Source organism: Dasypus novemcinctus, chromosome 10 (genome assembly GCF_030445035.2).
Source record: "Dasypus novemcinctus isolate mDasNov1 chromosome 10, mDasNov1.1.hap2, whole genome shotgun sequence".
Classification (NCBI taxonomy): Eukaryota; Metazoa; Chordata; class Mammalia; order Cingulata; family Dasypodidae; genus Dasypus; species Dasypus novemcinctus.
Window position 1 is genome coordinate 27,616,453 of NC_080682.1, and position 17,874 is coordinate 27,634,326.

The window sequence follows — 17,874 nt, forward strand, 5'->3', positions numbered from 1 at the left end:
CCAATGAATGATATATTTGAAAATGGTTAAAATGCAAAATATTAGGTTATATATGTGTGATGGTTTGAGACTATGTAGTCCAGATAATCATGTTCTTGGAGTTGGTCCATTCCTGTAGGTGTGAGCCTATTGTAGGTTATTGATGATGCTACTTCATTTATGGCCTTGTCCCAAATGGGTCTTACCCCTCTTACTGGAATCCTTTATAGGAGAGTGAAATTCAGGCTAAGAGAGTGAAAGCCACAGAAGGAAGAAGATGGAAACATTGAAACCTGGAAGAAAATGTAGAGACAAGCATATGCCACCAAGTACCTTGACATTGGACAGAGGAATACAGGATTGGCATTGACATATGCTTTGTTTTCTGAGTACATGAGTAGAGGAAAGGATTTTATTTGAGATTTCTGGATTAATAATTTTTCCTTAAATTTAGGATCTAGATATCTATATCTACATATATACATATATATATATTCCTTCTATGCTCTTTGGCTTTTTAAAGTGAAATGAGCTACACATAGACACATGGTAATGATAATTAAACATGAGTTAACAGAAATATCTATTTGGAGAGCATATTAGATAAGATGTCTGATTCCCATACATTTTACCTATCTTGTTTACAGATCCTTTGGTGATATAGAGTAACTCTCTACTGGGACCTCTTAGTCTACCGTATATCTTCATTTTTCAATGAGTATCTTGACTTAAATACAAGATCAGAGAACAACAAGTGATGCCAAAATATTAGATAGACAGGAATATCCTGGCATGTGGCATTATGAAGCTTTGTGGACCCCAAACTATTATGTTCTGCAGGTTAATCCTTTCTAGTGCAGTTAACCTATTATACATGAGATCTTTTGATTAAACTACCTCAGTTAAATGTGCTTGATTAGATTTTGTGACCCAGCGCATGTCTTAATACTCTTACTGGAGGCTTTTATAATAAGAGTATTAGAATGGTACAGACACAAAAAGCTACAGAGACAGACAGAAGCCTCCAGAAATTGAAATCAAGGAACCCAGGAGAGAGAAAAACCACAGGTGGAGTAGCCCAAAGCTGAAAGCAACAAGGCTAATAGGAGAGAGGAGAAATGAGCAGATGCTGCCATGTACTTGACTGCCCAAAGTGCAGATCAGGGAGAAAACATCTCCTGATGATGCCTTGACTTGGACACTTACAAGGCCTTAGAATTATAAGCTTTTACCATAATAAATCCCTGTTATAAATGCCAACCAATTTCTGGTACACTGTTCCCTTCAGCTTTTAGCAAACCAAAACAGAGCAATTTAAGCAAAATGTAGTATTATTTTGCTGATATATCTAAGAGCAGAAGGTGGTAACAGATGCATTTTTTGGTTCCTAATAGCATGGGATATTTATTTTAATTTAATTTTATTTATTCATTATTTTTAAAAATATTACATTCAAAAAATATGAGGTCCCCATTCACCCCCACTGCCCCCACCCAACCGCTCCCCCCACAGTAACACTCTCCCCCATCATCATGACACATCATTGCATCTGGTATGTACCTCTCTGGGCATCGCTGCACCCCATGGCCTGTGGTCCACACCATAGCCCACACTCTCCCACGTTCCATCCAGTGGGCCATGGGAGGACATACAATGTCCGGCAATTGTCCCTGCAGCACCACTCAGGACAACTCCAAGCCCCGAAAATGCTTACACATCTCATCTCTTCCTCCCATTCCCCACACCCAGCAGCCACCATGGTCACTTTTTCCACACCAATGCCACATTTTCTCGATTATTAACCACAATAGTTCATGAATAGAATATCATTAAGTCCACTCTAATACTTACTATATTCCTCCATCCTGTGGACCTTGGCTTGGTTGTGTCCATTCCACATCTATGTCAAGAGGGGGCTTCGATTCCACATGGATACTGGATGCAATCTCCTGCTTTCAGTTGTAGGCACTCTAGGCTCCATGGTGTGGTGGTTGACATTCCTCAATTCCATGTTAGCTGAGCGGGGTAAGTCCAATAAATCAGAGTGTAGGAGCTGAAGTCTGTTTAGGCTTAGGGCCTGGCTATCATATGATCAGTCCAGAGATTCAGATCCCCTAGATATATCTTAAACCCCAGCACCAACTACAATTCCAGTAAAGTAGCATGAAAGGCTTGTGAAGAGATCACATCTGAGTCCAGCTCCATCATGCAGAAACACCAGCTCCAAAGAAGGGCCAACTGACATGGCAGTGAACTCCATCTGCCATGACCATAGAACCTGTGGGTCTCTTTAGCCCTCAAAAGAACCAATGCCTGGGGTTGTATCTACTTTATTTGTCTCTGAGACAGAAGAGCAATTCTTCTGACAACCTCCAGACTCTTTTTTAGAGACTCATAGCCATATAAACTCATTTGTCCTTTCCATTTCCCCCAACATCAAACAGCATTTTTAACTCCTGTTAGTATATGTAGACAGGGATATTCTGCTGCTCCGTGTTGAACCTTTAATTCAAGGTCATTTTCTAGTTACGTCATCAGCTGGTACTTGGTAGTGATCCCTCGGTGCCAGGGGGGCTCATCCCCAGGTGTCATGTCCCATGCTGGGGAGAAGGCATTGCATTTACATGTTGAGTTTGGCTTCGAGACTGGCCACATTTGAGTAACATGGAGGCTGTCAGGAGGGAACTCTTATGCACAGTGCTGCTCTAGGCCTTGTTCTTATTTCAGGTCTATAGGCTCACAAGCATAGTCATAGTATCAGGGGGTCACTGTTGGCACCTCATTCCTTCCTGGTCCTTGCTGTTGCACCTGGGGGACTGCCGCTGCTCCCCTAGGGACCACGACAGAGCCCTCCCTGCCCGACCAGGAACCCAGTACCCCCCCGGCTATTGTTTTTAATTGTTTCCACTATGAGTATATCCAAACATTTCCATGCATCCTGGACACATGCCCTGTATAACTCCCTCTCAACCATATGTCCCCTGTCAATAACATCCTATACCAGTATTATTCCGCTGCCATTGTTGATCCACTCTGTGATCCAAAACTTCCTGAAAAGTGAAGCCCAATATAATGTCAGGTTCCCTTAATAGTAAAATGGAATATAGCCATCAGTTTAAAGGTTAGATATAGAATACGTATTGATTTGGAAAAATTCTACATCCTATCTTTTTCTTTTCTTTTTTCCCTAATTATTGAGCTTCTCTTCACAAGAGCCTTAGATCAAGTAATCCATATATACAATATACAGTACTCTCACATATCCATTATAAAACCTTTTCCCTTCCACAGCGATAATCTTTTAAATTATTCATATCATATTTACTGAAACTGATGTACAGATATTGAGACAATAGCTTTCAAACAAGGTAACATTTGTGTTTACATTGTGGTTTATACTTTAGGTTATACAGTTTTCTAATTTTTTTAGTTATCCAATGTTTTACATTATGGTTTACATTATTAGTCTGTTGTCCCCTATGTTTTTGGTGTAATATTACATGTTTTATATCCATCCTTTTGTACTCTTATGAAACACTTCTTTTGCCCTCACATTTACTTTGCTTCCATCTATTCAATATCTATTTCCCCCTCCCATTGGGGTCCACGGTGACAGTCAATCTTCATTTCTTGAGGAGCCATGTTCAGAGACACTTGCAACAGTGTTGAGGGCAAAATGAGCATTCAGATATTCCCTAGGAGTCTGTCCTGCATCAGATTAGCCCCTTTGAGTATCTTAAACAGGTAACTTTCCTAATTATATTTTGAAAAGGTTTTCTCAGCATTATACTCTCAACCAACACCTGACAATCTCCTATGTTCTTGTATTGCGCCACCCTCCCCCCAATTTCTTGGGCAATATTACCCATCCGCCCATCCCTATTCCCCCTCAAACCCCCAAAGTCCCACCCAAAGGTAACCCTATGCCCCAATTTTATCCCTTCCTTGTATACATACTTACTCCAGCTCATCATAGATGAGCTGCTCTAGGCCTTGTTCTTATTTCAGGTCTATAGGCTCACAAGCATAGTCATAGTATCAGGGGGTCACTGATACTATCCTTCCTCTACCCCCCGATTTCCTGTAAGCCTATCTTCCAGTCTCTAGCTCTCTGTGGCAGCTTGTTTATTTCATATCATTGAGGTCATGTAGTATTTGTCCTTCAATGCCTGGGTTGCTTCACTCAACATAAGGTTCTCAAGATTTATCCATGTTATCATGTGTGTTTGTAGTGTATTTGTACTTAAAGCTGACATCCTTCCTCTACCCCCCGATTTCCTGTAAGCCTATCTTCCAGTCTCTAGCTCTCTGTGGCAGCTTGTTTATTTCATATCATTGAGGTCATGTAGTATTTGTCCTTCAATGCCTGGGTTGCTTCACTCAACATAAGGTTCTCAAGATTTATCCATGTTATCATGTGTGTTTGTAGTGTATTTGTACTTAAAGCTGAGTAGTATATACCACATTTTATTGATCCACTCATTTGTTGATGAGTATTTGGGTCGATTCCAACTTTTGGCGATCATGAACAATGCTGCTATGAACATTGTTGTGCATATATTGGTTTGTGTCCCTGCATTCAGTTCAGCTGGGTATATACCCAGCAGTGGAATTGCGGGGTCATATGGCAAATCTATGGTTAGTTTTTTGAGAAACTGCCAAACTGTCCTCCAGAATGATTGGATCCTTCTGCATTCCCACCATCAGGGGATGAGTGTTCCCTTTCTTCACATCCTCTCCAGTATTTGTATTCTTCTGTTTTTTTCATAGCTGCCAATCTTATGGGAGTAAGATGGTATCTCATTGTAGTTTTGATTTGCATTTCCCTGATAGCTAAAGATTTGGAGCATTTTTTCATGTGCTTTTTAGCCATTTGTATTTCTTCTTTGGAGAAGTGTCTGTTTAAATCTTTTTCCCATTTTTTAAATGGGTTGTTTATCTTCTTATTTTCAAGATATAGGAGTTCTTTATATATGCAAGTTGTAAGTCTCTTAGCGGATATATGGTTGCCAAATATTTTCTCCCATTGTGTAGGTTCCCTTTTTACTTTCTTGACAAACTCCTTTGATGTGCAGAAGGCTTTAATTTTGAGGAAGTCACATTTATCTATTTGTTCTTTTGCTGCTTGTGCTTTTGGTGTGATGTTCATGAAGCCATTTCCTATAACAAGGTCTTGTAGATGTTTCCCTACACTGCTTTCCAAGGTCTTTATGGTCTTGGCTCTTATATTTAGGTCTATGATCCATCTTGAGTTGATCTTTATAGAAGGTGTGAGATGGTAATCCTCTTTCATTCTTCTACATATGGCTATCCAGTTCTCCAGGCACCATTTGTTGAATAGGCCATTCTCTCCCAGTTGAGAAGATTTGGTGGTTTTATCGAATATTATATGCCTATATATATGAGGTTCTATATCAGAACTTTCAATTTGATTCCATTGGTCTGTGTGTCTCTCCTTATGCCAATACCATGCTGTTTTCACTACTGTAGTTTTGTAGTATGTTCTGAAGTCAGGTAGTGTGATTCCTCCAATTTTGTTTTTCTTTTTCAATATGTCTTTGGCTATTTGGGGCCCCTCTCCTTTCCAAATAAATTTCATAGTTAGCTGTTCCTTAAAGAAAGCTCTGTTGATTTTTATTGGGATTGCATTGAATGTGTAGATCAGTATTGTTAGGATAGACATGTTAATAATATTTAGTCTTCCTATCCATGAACAGGGAATATTCTTCCATTTATTTAGGTCTTCTTTGATTTCCTTGAACAGTCTTGTATAGTTCTCGCTGTGTAAGTTTTTTACATCATTAGCTAAATTTATTCCTAAATATTTGATTTTTTAATTTACTATTGTGAATGGTATTCGTTTCTTGATTTCCTCCTGAGCTTGCTCATTATTGGTGTACAGAAATGCTAGTGATTTTTGCGCATTGATCTTATAACCTGCGACTTTACTAAACTCATTTTTGAGTTCTAGAAGCTTTGTTGTAGACCTCTCAGGGTTTTCTATGTATAGGATCATGTCATCTGCAAATAATGAAATTTTGACTTCTTCCTTTCCAATTTGAATGCCTTTTATATCTGGTTCTTGCCTCAGGGCTCGAGCTAGTACTTCTAAGACAAAGTTAAATAGGAGGGGTAGAGTGGGCATCCTTGTCTTGTTCCTGACTTTAGAGGGAAGGATTTTAGTATTTCTCCATTGTAAACAATGTTGGCTGTGGGTTTTTCATATATACTCTTTATCATGTTCAAAAAATTTCCTTGTATTCCAATGTTTTGGTGTGTTTTTATCAAGAAATGGTGCTGTATTTTGTTAAATGCTTTTTCTGCATTGATAGATATAATGTTGTGATTTTTTCCCCTTCAATCTGTTTATATGGTGTATTACATTGATTGATTTTCTTATGTTGAACCATCCTTGCATACCTGGAATGAATCCCACTTGTTCGTGGTGTATAATTCATTTAATGTGTTGTTGAATACGGTTAGCACGTATTTTGTTAAGTATTTTTGCGTCTAGGTTCATTAGAGAAATTGGTCTGTAACTTTCCTTTCTTTTGTGTCTTTGTTTGGCTTTGGTACTAGGGTAATGTTGGCATCATAGAATGAGTTCGGCAATGATTCTTCTGTTTCAATTTTTTGGAAGAGTTTCAGCAGGATTGGTGTTAGTGCTTTCTGGAATGTTTTGTAGAATTCACCTGTGAAGCCCTCTGGCCCTGGGCTCTTCTTAGTTGGGAGGTTTTTAATGACTGATTCTCTTTACTTGTGATTGGTTTGTTAAAATCTTCAATTTCTTCTTTCATCAATGTAGGCTGCTTATGTGTTTCTAGGTAATTGTCCATTTTCTCTGAATTGTAGTTTTTGTTGGAATATAGTTTTTCAAAGTATCCTCTTATGATAGTCTTTATTTCTGTGGGGTCAGTGGTGATATCTCCCTTCTCATTTCTTGTTTTGTGTATTCACATCTTCTCTCTTTTTTTCTTTATTAGTCTCGCTAAAGGTGTGTCAATTTTATTGATCTTCTCAAAAAACCAGCTCTTGGTCTTGTTTATGTTTTCAAGTGCTTTCTTATTTTCTATTTCATTTAGTTCTGCTCTTATCTTTGTTATTTCTTTCCTTCTTCTTCCTGTGGGATTACTTTGTTGTTTTTTTTCTAATTTCTCCAAATGTGCAGTTAGTTCTTCAATTTTTGCTCTTTCTTCTTTTTTGATGTATGAATTTATGGCTATAAATTTCCCTCTCAGTATTACTTTTGCTGCACCCATAAATTTTGGTATGTTGTGTTATCATTATTATTTGTTTCAATGTAGTCATTGATTTCTTTTGAGATTTCCTCTTTGACCCACTGTTTTTCTAAGAGTGTGCTGTTTAATTTCCATATCTTGGTGTGAAATCTGGGGCTCTGGCCCTTGCAGATTTCCAGCTTCACTCCACTGTGGTCAGTGATATTATTTTGTATGATTTTGATCTTTCTGAATTCATGAAGCCTTTCTTTGTGGCCTAGCATATGGTATCTTGGAAAATGATCCATGTGCACTTGAGAAAAATGTATATACTGCTGTGTTTGGGTGTAATGATCTATATATGTCTATTAGATCCAGCTCCTCTAATATACTGTTCAAATGTTTTGTTTTTTTAGTGATTCTCTTTTTTAGATATTCTGTCCAAAGTTGATAGTGATGTATTAAAATCCCCCACTATAATTGTAGATGCATCTATTCTTTCACTTAGTTTTTCCAGCGTTTGCCTCATGTATTTAGAGGCGCCCTTTTTAGGAGCATAAATATTTATGATTGTTCATTCTTCTTCAGAGATTGTCCCTTTCACTAATATGTGGTATCCTTCTTTGTCTCTCACAATTGTTTCACATTTAAAGTCTATTTTGTCTGATATTACTAGAGCTACTCCTGCCTTTTTTTTGGTTATTGTTTGCTTGTAAGATTGTTTTCCAACCATTCACTTTCAGCCTCCATGAATCTCTGGGTCTAAGATGTGTCTCTTGTAGACAGCATATAGATGGATCATATTTCCTTATCCAATGTCCCAGTCTGAATCTTTTGATAGGTGAGTTTAATCTGTTGACATTCAGTGTTATTACTTTCAAAGAATTATTTATGTTAGCCATATTTTGATTGGACTTGTGTTTGTTATATTTTGTTTTTTTCTGCTCTTTTTGTCTTTTTTGTTGGGGTCTTACACTCTCCTCCAACTCTGCCTGTCCTGTTTTTCCTTTCTTCCTGCAGAACTCCCTTTAGAATTTCTTGATGGAGAGGTTTCTTGTTGTAATACTCTTTCAATTTCTGTTTATCTGTGAATATTTTGAACTCTCCATCATTTTTGTATGCTAGTTTAGCTGGATAGAAAATTCTTGGTTGGAGATTTTTTCTTTTAATACCTTGACTATACCCTACCACTGCCTTCTTGCCTCCATGGTCTCAGATGAGATATCAGCACTTAATCTGATGGAGCTTCCCTTGTATAGGATTGTTTTCATTTCTCTTGCTGCTTTTAGAATTTTCTCTTTGTCTTGAGCATTGGATAATTTGACAAGTATATGTCTTGGGGTGGGCCTGTTGAGGTTTATGATGTTTGGGGTGTGTTGTGCTTCTTGGATATGTACATCTGTCTCTTTCAGTAGATTTGGGAAGTTTTCAGCCATTAGTTCCTGAAACACTCCTTCTGATCCCTTTCCCTTCTCTTCTCCTTCTGGGACACCTATAATACTTATGTTTGTGCATTTTGCATTGTCATTCAGTCCCTAAGTCCTAGCTGGATTTTTTTCTATCTCTTTATCGACCAATTCTACTATCTGTTTGATTCCCGATGTACTGTCTTCCACATCACTAATTCTCTGCTCTGCCTTTTCTAAACTGCTGATATTTGCTGCAAGTGTATTTTTGATTTCTTGAACTGTGGTGTTTGTTCCCATCATATCTGTTATCTTTTTGCGTATGTCTGCAATTTCCCCTCCAAGTGTTGTCTTCATATTTTTAACCTCTTCCTTTACTTCATTAAATTTGTCAGTGATATATGTTATGAGATCTTTAATTACTTGTGTGAAGTTCTGCTCCCCCTCCTGGTTTTTAGTTTGTTCATTGGATTCTGCCATGTTTTCCTGATTACTGGTTTGGTTTGTAGATTTTTGTTACTATCTGGTCATCCTTTTATCTTGACAGGTTTAATCAGTTCCTTAGTTTCTTTGTCTAGTCTTGGGGATTAATTAGCTGTTGTTTTTGCATAAGTGTTTTATCTTCTCTTGTCACTTTGTTCTTCTTATTCTAATTTCTTATTGCTTGCTGAGTTCACTTTGAAGGAAAGTATTAGGGCCAGGGAAGGCAATTGTGTAAGAAAGGAAAATGTGTAAACTAGCATTGGTAATAAATGTTAACAGAGCAACAGTATGAGATCTGGGAGGATGGATATTAGATTCATGTAAGTTGTGTAGCATTATAGCAGTAAGTAGAGTACCTATAATGAGGTAGATGACTGAATATGGGAGGAATATGGTATGAATTAAAAAGCTAGTGTTTTCGTGAGAGAGGGAAAGAGAAAAAGGCAATAGTTTCACGAATGAATAAAAGACAGAAAACAAAACAAAGGTATTAGAAATTAAGAGTTAGACAATTTGGGGATCAAAGAAAGGGAGGTGGAATATAGGAGAGACAGTAGATGATGAAGGATATCAAGATGTGGGGGAAAGCGGGTAGTGTTGGTAGCCAAAATCAATTCACACAGAAATGAGGCAATGGAGGATGAGGAAACCCAGCAAATGTGAGGTGTTCCCTGTAGCACCTATTGTATAATTAAGATAAAATAAAATAAGAAGAAAATGAGGGACAAGAGAAAAGAGAGAAAAAAAAGAGAGAATAAAGAAAGAAAGAAAAAGGGGGGGGTGGGTAAAGAAAGGGGAGGGGAACAAGTAAGAAAAAAAAGAAGATATAGAACACCAACCACAGAAACAACAAAAAACCCCTAAATAAATGAAAAAAAAAAAAAAAAGACCTTGGGGGATACAATAGGAGAAAAGACTAAGTAATAATGCAATATTAGCAACCAGGACAATAAAAAATAAAAAATTAAAAATTAAAATTAAAATTAAAATAAAAAATGCAAACATTGAGGGCTGTGACAACCAAGGACCTCAGATGTGCTTCAGGGCATGGTGGATTCAGGGATGGAAAGTCTGTGATATTATAGACTCAAGAGGTGTGAGTCTCTGGGGTGTGGACCACCAGGGTTTAGGGAACACAGACCTGGCAATCTCAAATCTGGTTAACAGGGAGCATGGGAGCACCTCAGTGCAACACAGCCTTCCATGATCCCCATAGCTGGGTGCCAGCCCTATGGGAAAGGTCATATCCGCAAACTCTGACCTATGTGTACAAAACCCACAATTCCCCCTCTCTCTTGGATCTCTTCTGTGGCAGTATCACCCATTTGACTTCAGGACACATCCCGCCCTGCAAGCCTCTGAAACAGCCAGTTGGGGGTGCCTCTATATTGAAGCCAATTTAAGTATGCTGCAGATCCGCAGCCAGGCCTATGGGGTGGTGCTCTAGCCGGAAGCACTGTATCAGTGTCCGAAAGTCCCACGCCTTGCAAAAGATTCCCCTAATCGGCTTCCAGACGCCTCCCACCCTGCAATCCCCCGATATAGCTTCCTGGTGTTGTCTCTTTACTGCAAGTGATTTAAGGCCGCTGCAGGTAAGCAGCTGGCCTTGGGGGCAGGGCTCTAGCCAGAAGCGCTATTATTCCTGTCAGAAATAAATAATTCCCCACCTTGCAAACAACTCCTGTCTGTCTCACCAAATCGGTTTGTGAAGGCCTCCTGCCCTGTTAGCCCCTTAATAGCCTGCTCAGGGTTTATGAATTCCCCAGTACCGCGGGGGGGGGGGGGAATCACCCCCGTAGTGCCGGTGTCGCAGTTCTGCCCTCCCCAAGGGGGAGCGTCCGGTGCACAGCCCCTAAATCCGTATAAGAGTGCCTCAATTTTATCTGTCACACGAATTTTCTCTGTTACCTTCCCATGAAATCGATGTCCAGACACCTCCTGCCCTGCAAAATCCTGAAACAGGCTGGTCCTGAAGAATTTCTAACGCTGCCCAGCCGCTTCTTTGCAGGAGAGACTATCAGGTGCACTCACTCAACCACCATCTTGCCCCGCCCCCTCAGCATGGGATATTTTGATTCATTGGGTTTAATTTCAATAAAATAATATTTTAGTATCACCTAATAAGAGTATGCATAGCTAAAAAAGGAAATATTTAAATTATGGTTTGGAGCTCATTTATTGTTCAATGATTTGATGAAAAAAAGATTCTATAATTATTTTGTTTTAGATCAATTATATTGGAAATCATATTTCAACTGTATGCTTACTTCACATACAATGAAAAATTGGTATAATAAAACTAGTTTAATGCATTTCATATATGAGCATCCTGTAATGACACCACATTCATGAAGTTGTAGTTGAAATTGGTCAAATTATTTATGGTTTGGTTGGGAAGGATGGAGTTACTTTTCAAATTCCACTCTAATTTTGGGTTAAACTGAGATTTAATACAGGGTTTTAAAAATTCTTTATCTTCCACAATTGTTTTGTCTCAGACACACTAGTGAAGTATAGAATCATAATGTTGATTCCTGCTACCATCCTAATTCTCATTTATCCTTTCCCTCTCCAGCAAATATTTTCGTGTGTATTCCATACATTCTTGTAAAAGAGACCAGTGTGGAGGATTGAAAAGAAGAGAGAGAAAGAGAGAGAGACAATAAAGCATATTTTTAGCATTGAGTAAAACTGAAAAGAATGTTGGAGATCAATCCATTTCTCTGTGGTTAGAAACTAGGAAAGAAAATGTCTTAATTTTAGCTAATATTGTTTTTATATAATGAATATTTGCTAAGAAAGCATTAATCTGTCCTCCAATGAAATTTGCAAATGTAGATAAAGTGTATCAGTATATGACTATATTGATTTTATTCAATCTGATCCATATTAAATATTCATTGTTAAATTTAAATGTATATGTATTGTTAGTCTTTCTGTAATTTGATTTTCACTAACTATAATTAGAGGTCATGTCCTCTGGATTTGATGGCTAAATAAAACCTTACATTGTTTACTGTACATTCAGCTTTCATTATGAAGTTAATTCCTCTTCTGGAATCCCTGTGCAGGACCTCCAAGAAGTTATTTACTTGCATTCACACTCTCAGGTCCATCCTCTGGTCATTCTTTTAATTCTCTTTGGATCAAAACCATATATTTTTGTTCCATTATTTCCTTCCTACTATCCAATCTCAGATATTGGTTAGATCCATTGTGAAACTCCTAAAAATATATACTGATATGATATGGTGATATTTATTGAGTGTATAAATAAGGTTCTGGGAAAACAAAATTATAGCATAAAGAAAAACTTAAAATTTGCTTTTAGGTACAGATGCACCAAGATCTCAAAAGCTAGCCTTCCCTAAAAGGACCCCATTGTATTAGATCCTCTGTCAGTTCCTATCAATGCCTTTATCCTCTATCTCTGAGAAATGGTCTCACATCTATCATTATTTCTAAATTTACGCTAAATGAACACATCCCTCAGAAATGATCTCACATCACCCCATATCATACCCACTCCAACTTTTTTGATTATGCTTTGTACAATTTTTGTTCTAAGATTTGTTTATTTTAGGAGCCTTTTAAAGGGGGAAGGGTTACTTTTCTGTCAATGAAATTCAACATTTTACTAGCAGGGATGCTTGTACTATTGACTCCATCAGATCAATCCCATTAGAACAAAGTAATCAAAGAGTTAATCCTTAAGTGTGAGTATGTGACCCAAGATAATAATTGTCAGAACCTCAGATTTAATTAGTTATGCAAGGAGAACTCATACATCTCTTGGAATAAGCACATATTTGATAACAGAATGTGGTTTAAACATATGCTCAAAGTTCATTAGAAACAACAAATACATTTTCTGAGGCACACCACTGACTTTAATGTGGATAAGATGTTTTCTTATACAGAAAGTGACCTACATGAAGTAACAGAATCAGGAAATTTTCTTTCCTGATTATGATTTCTTGAGATGATTTTTTTGGAGTAAATGAAAATAAAAACTTCTTCAAAGAATTTCTAAATAGCTGTCAATTACTATAATTACAATATTCTAGAAACTTCTTTTTTCTTTAGGGACATTTTAAAAGTCAGGTTTATTAAGATATAAACTATACATAATAAATTACAGGAGGATGAGTTTTGACAAATACATAGTACTGGAATCACAATCTCAATATTTTAATTCTCTTAACCTAAAATGTTCCAACAGGACCTTTTGTGGTCAATCTCTTCCTCCATCCCAGGCAAACAGTAAGTATATTTTTGAGCAAATTTTTAATTATTTAATCAACACAAAACACACTAAAAAATGGGACAGTAATGATAATGCAGTTCTCAAAATGTAGTTGGCCATCTTACAGCACAGCAATTACTGGGAATATTTTTAACATTCTTTCTTTACAATTTATGGGATTTCACACTTTCTTGGTTAGGATCCAATAGCCATGGAATTTAAGCCATCTTCATCTCTTAAGGGAGAGAGTCTCAAAATGTACCAGAGACATTACTTTTGTAAAAACAGACTCCTTTGGTCCTATGACTGATCTGCTGAAACTGCCACAACTCTTGCATAAAGATTCTGGAAGCTGAAGAAATACTGTCTTATATAACAAAGATTGTCTTATACAGCCCTCTCGACTTCGGGCATACCAATCTTCTGAAAATGTTAATTTTTGCTAACAAAAATGATGAAACATATAATTTCTTCTACTCTCTGCTGTTTTTACTTGAGCTCAAGTTAGAATAATAAAATAAGTTTGGCAAAGAAATCCCCCCAAATCATTAAGATACCACAGGGAAAGTTTTATATCCTACTGTTTTTGAAATACTTTTTATTGCTAGCACCACAAAAATATTTCAGGCTACTCTAGCCTGAAAAAAATGAACTCATTTACATTAAAAGGTGGCTTCAGCTAAGCATTCCCTTGGATACTTGCAACAGTGGTGGTCTAAATTCTATGAAAACTGAAATTCAGATAATTTTATTTAACTTGAAAACATCCCTAAAACTGCATTTAGGGTCAATACTGTTTTGATTGAAAAATCATGAGCATTTCTAGGTAAGGCAGAAGTAGTCCTAGGTTAACAAGACCAGGCTTGACTTTGGACTTTATTTTTAAACTGTAGAGTGTAGTGGAAAAAAGCAACTTTTTTTACAGAAAATAATATTTACATATGTACTCAGAAGTATAAAGTTGGTGACAGAAAACATTTAGCACATACTGGCAACCCAGAAGCATTTCACGAAGCGCTTTGTTTTATTTTCTCAGATTTTAAGTATATTTAAAACATCTTCACGCTCAATCTTGAGAGCCAAATAGTACTTTAAATGTCCCATCAGGAATTTATATTCTTTAACAAGAGGTACATCTGCAGGCATACTGGGTGTTACTATTGTCGAGAGTGGAGTGGTTTTTGTAAAGAAGTTCAGGTATTTAGTGAAAAAGTTAGCTGAACTTTTCTCATTCGTCTTTAGGGTAACATCTCCCTCCTCTTTCTCGACATTACTTCTTTACAACTTAATGTTTCTATTTCCAAGTTCTCCACTTGCAGAAAATTTCACTCCATCCATTGCATAGGAAATTACAACAGCATCTCCAGTATGACTGAGATCCCAGCACACTTGCAAACTAGCCAGAATTCATCTTTACTACTAACCTATACTACTCTTCTGGAATTCCAAGTTGTTCAACATCCAAAACCATTAATTTCATTTCATGGTCTGAAACTTTTTCTTGGTTTAGTCCTTGAAATACTAGTGCCAAGGTGTCCACATTTTCTTCAGCCCTAAATGTAATGATGTCTTCATAGCCAGCACATTTTAGTGTTTTGTTGAGTTCACTTCCATGCCCAGATTCTGGTTGCAAAAGTAGGTGTCAAAGCCCTCAGAGTGCAGGGTGACCTGCACCAAGGAGACTTGGGATGAGTCCAGGCACTTCAGGTTCATGCAGATAGAACTGATGTCCCAGGAGGCCTTGTTGATGAGGTCCTTGAGTATTCCAGAGCTTCTTCAGGATGGAGCCCTGGACTAGGCACACCTCAAGCATGGTGGTGGAGTGGCAACTACTTGAGTACATGCAAGAGAAAAGAAGGAAGTTCTACCTGGTTTAGGCTTGTCAAAGATCCAAGCAAGTGAAAGAATTTAACAGCCAGAGCTTGGGACCCAGGGAGAGTTAGCATTCCCCAATCACTGCCTCAGCAAACTTTTAAACTCCATGATCATTTAAAGGGCTTTTACTAATCAAATAAGGGTTTCATATTGTTAAAGTGCGGTCACCCCTCGGGCTGAAGTGTGGCCCGGCGGGGGAGCGGCCGTGGCAGGCCAAGCCGCTGCCCCCATAATAGGGTGGCTGGTCGGACTCACCGCCACCCCTGAAGGGAGCTCGGCATGGGCGCAGAGTGTCCTCGGGTCTCCCCTTCTCGGCAGCCATGCTTCCGCAGCCGCCCCTCCTCCCGGATGGCGCCACACGATGCCTGTGGGGCGGCACCCTTCTTCTTCTTTCTCCCTGTGCAGGCGCAGGATGGAAAATTCCAGTCTGCCCTTTTCCCCTCCCCCGACAGCAACAACAGCCAGGCGTGGGCGGAAAACTCAAGTCTGCCCTCCACCCCAGCAACAGCAGCCACCAATCCCTAAACCCTGCCCCTTCCCCCAGCAACAGCGACAGCCAATCCCTAACCACCACCCCTCCCCCATCCGGTACCGCCCACTGACCTTACGCTGGCAACCAGTCAGAACAGGGCGTGGCTTCAACCAATCAGCCTTCCCCAGCCCCTATAAAACTGTTGCCTCTCCCTCAATAAAGTGGACTTGCGTGTTTACCTTGTCTCCGCGGTAGTTCTTCTGCCGTGCGCCCTCCAGTCCTGAGAGCCCCCGACAAGGGCCTGGCCTCCCTTGTCCCCAGTTCGTCGCCTGCTTCTCCGGGCGACCCCTTCGTCGCCTGCTTCGCCGGGCGACCCCGTCATCCGAACCGCGCAACCCCTGTGAGACCGATCCCTCGTCTGCTGCCGGACCGACCCCTCGTCCCAAGTGGGACCGACCCTTCGTCCCAAGCGGGACCGACCCCTCGTCCAGAGCTGGACCGACCCCTCATCCGCAGCCAGACCCCACCTCTACCGACCGAGCAAGCCGCCGCATTAAAGTTTCAATCAAGTTAATCCCATAATTTATATGTTTAGTTGTTCTTTCAAATACACCAATATAATCTTTCTTAAAGAAAGGAAGAGGTGAGCATTATGCCTAAAGGTATCTGGCCAATAATACATTCAAAATATAAGACAAAAATAAATGTCTAGTTAATCTGCACAGAATTCCGTTATCCCTCCCCCCTTTTTACACCTGTAAGAATACAAATGATGAAAATTAGCAGTGTACCATGTTTTTCTCTTTTAAAGGTCAACATGGAATAATGGTATCTGTAACTTTCAAGTTAATAACTTTTCACTGTCAATATCTCAACTAAATCATCTTTCCCTCCACCATAAATTTGTTGATTTCTCTGCCCCCATGCAGTCTCTCAAATGATTTGGCTAAGTCATAATTTAATATATGTTGTGAATATTTGGTTAATATCTAGCTCTACCACTGCCCTGACTCTTTAATTTTCATGAAGACAAAGATTTTTCTGTTTCTCCACACAATTACATCACCAGGGCATAACATAATGCCTGGAACAAACATACATTTAATTCCACATATTTTTGAATGAATGGTAAATCACAGAATGAATAATAATTAATAGGATTATTAGCAGTCATATGCAATTTTATATTTACTTGACTTTATTTAACTGGAATACATGTATTAAGTCTTTATTTTCATAGTAACTCTAAGAAGAGGTTCTGTTATTGCCCTATAATCACAGTTGAGGAAACAGATGTACATCAACTCTAGGGAATCTGCTCAAGTCCACATAGGTTTTAAGAGTGATACACAGAGGGAATGTAGCTTAAGCAGTTGAGCTCCAGCTTCCCACATGGGGCAAACAGATGAGAGAACCAGAGTGGCTCAGTGGTTGAGGGCAGACCTCCTGCATACAAGGTCCCAGTCAGTGCCTGTTCCTCAAAAAAAAAAAAAAAAAAAAAGTGATACAAACCTAAACTTCCTGGCTAAATCCCTGGTTTTAAGCACTTTAGTATATAGAATGAAATGATAGACTTATCTACTTTTCTTCCTGCATTACCAGGGCTCCAGAAAATGTCATACGAGCAGTGAAAGTCTTCATTTTGTCAATGGTGGAAACGGGAGAAAATGGAATCTATGTAAGAAGTATAGCACTAGAAAACTAGTTTCCATTACTTTTAACTAATTATTCAATTGGTTGATACTTGTAGAATTTTCAGTTTTTTGGCTGAAATAACAATATCAAAGATATTAAAAGAAGAAGCAGTAGGATTATTATTATTATTAGAAAGAAGAATAAGGAGGAGGAGGAGCAGGAGAAGACAATGAAGACAATGGAAGAGGGAGAGGTAAAAGGATTTTAAAAGTAAAACAAGTGTTGGAGAGGATGTGGAGAAATAAAACTATTCATGCATTAGTGATGGTTATGCAAGTTGGTATAGCCACTGTGCAAGACAGTTTGACAGTTCCTCAGAAAGCCAAACTATAGAACTTCCATATCACTCAGCAATCCCACTACTAGGTTTATTCCCCAAAGAATTAAAAGCAGAGACTCAAACAAATATTTACACACAGATGTTCATAGTGATGTCATTCAAAATAGTGAGAGATGGAAGCAGTCTAGTCTCTAATTGAGAAACAGAATGTAATATATACA

General features: G+C 38.6%; 1 pseudogene; it reads right to left on the minus strand.

Moving 5' to 3' along the window:
* Window positions 1-14,363: 14,363 nt before the first annotated feature.
* Window positions 14,364-15,144, minus strand: LOC101419892 (proliferating cell nuclear antigen pseudogene; annotated as a pseudogene).
* Window positions 15,145-17,874: the final 2,730 nt, after the last annotated feature.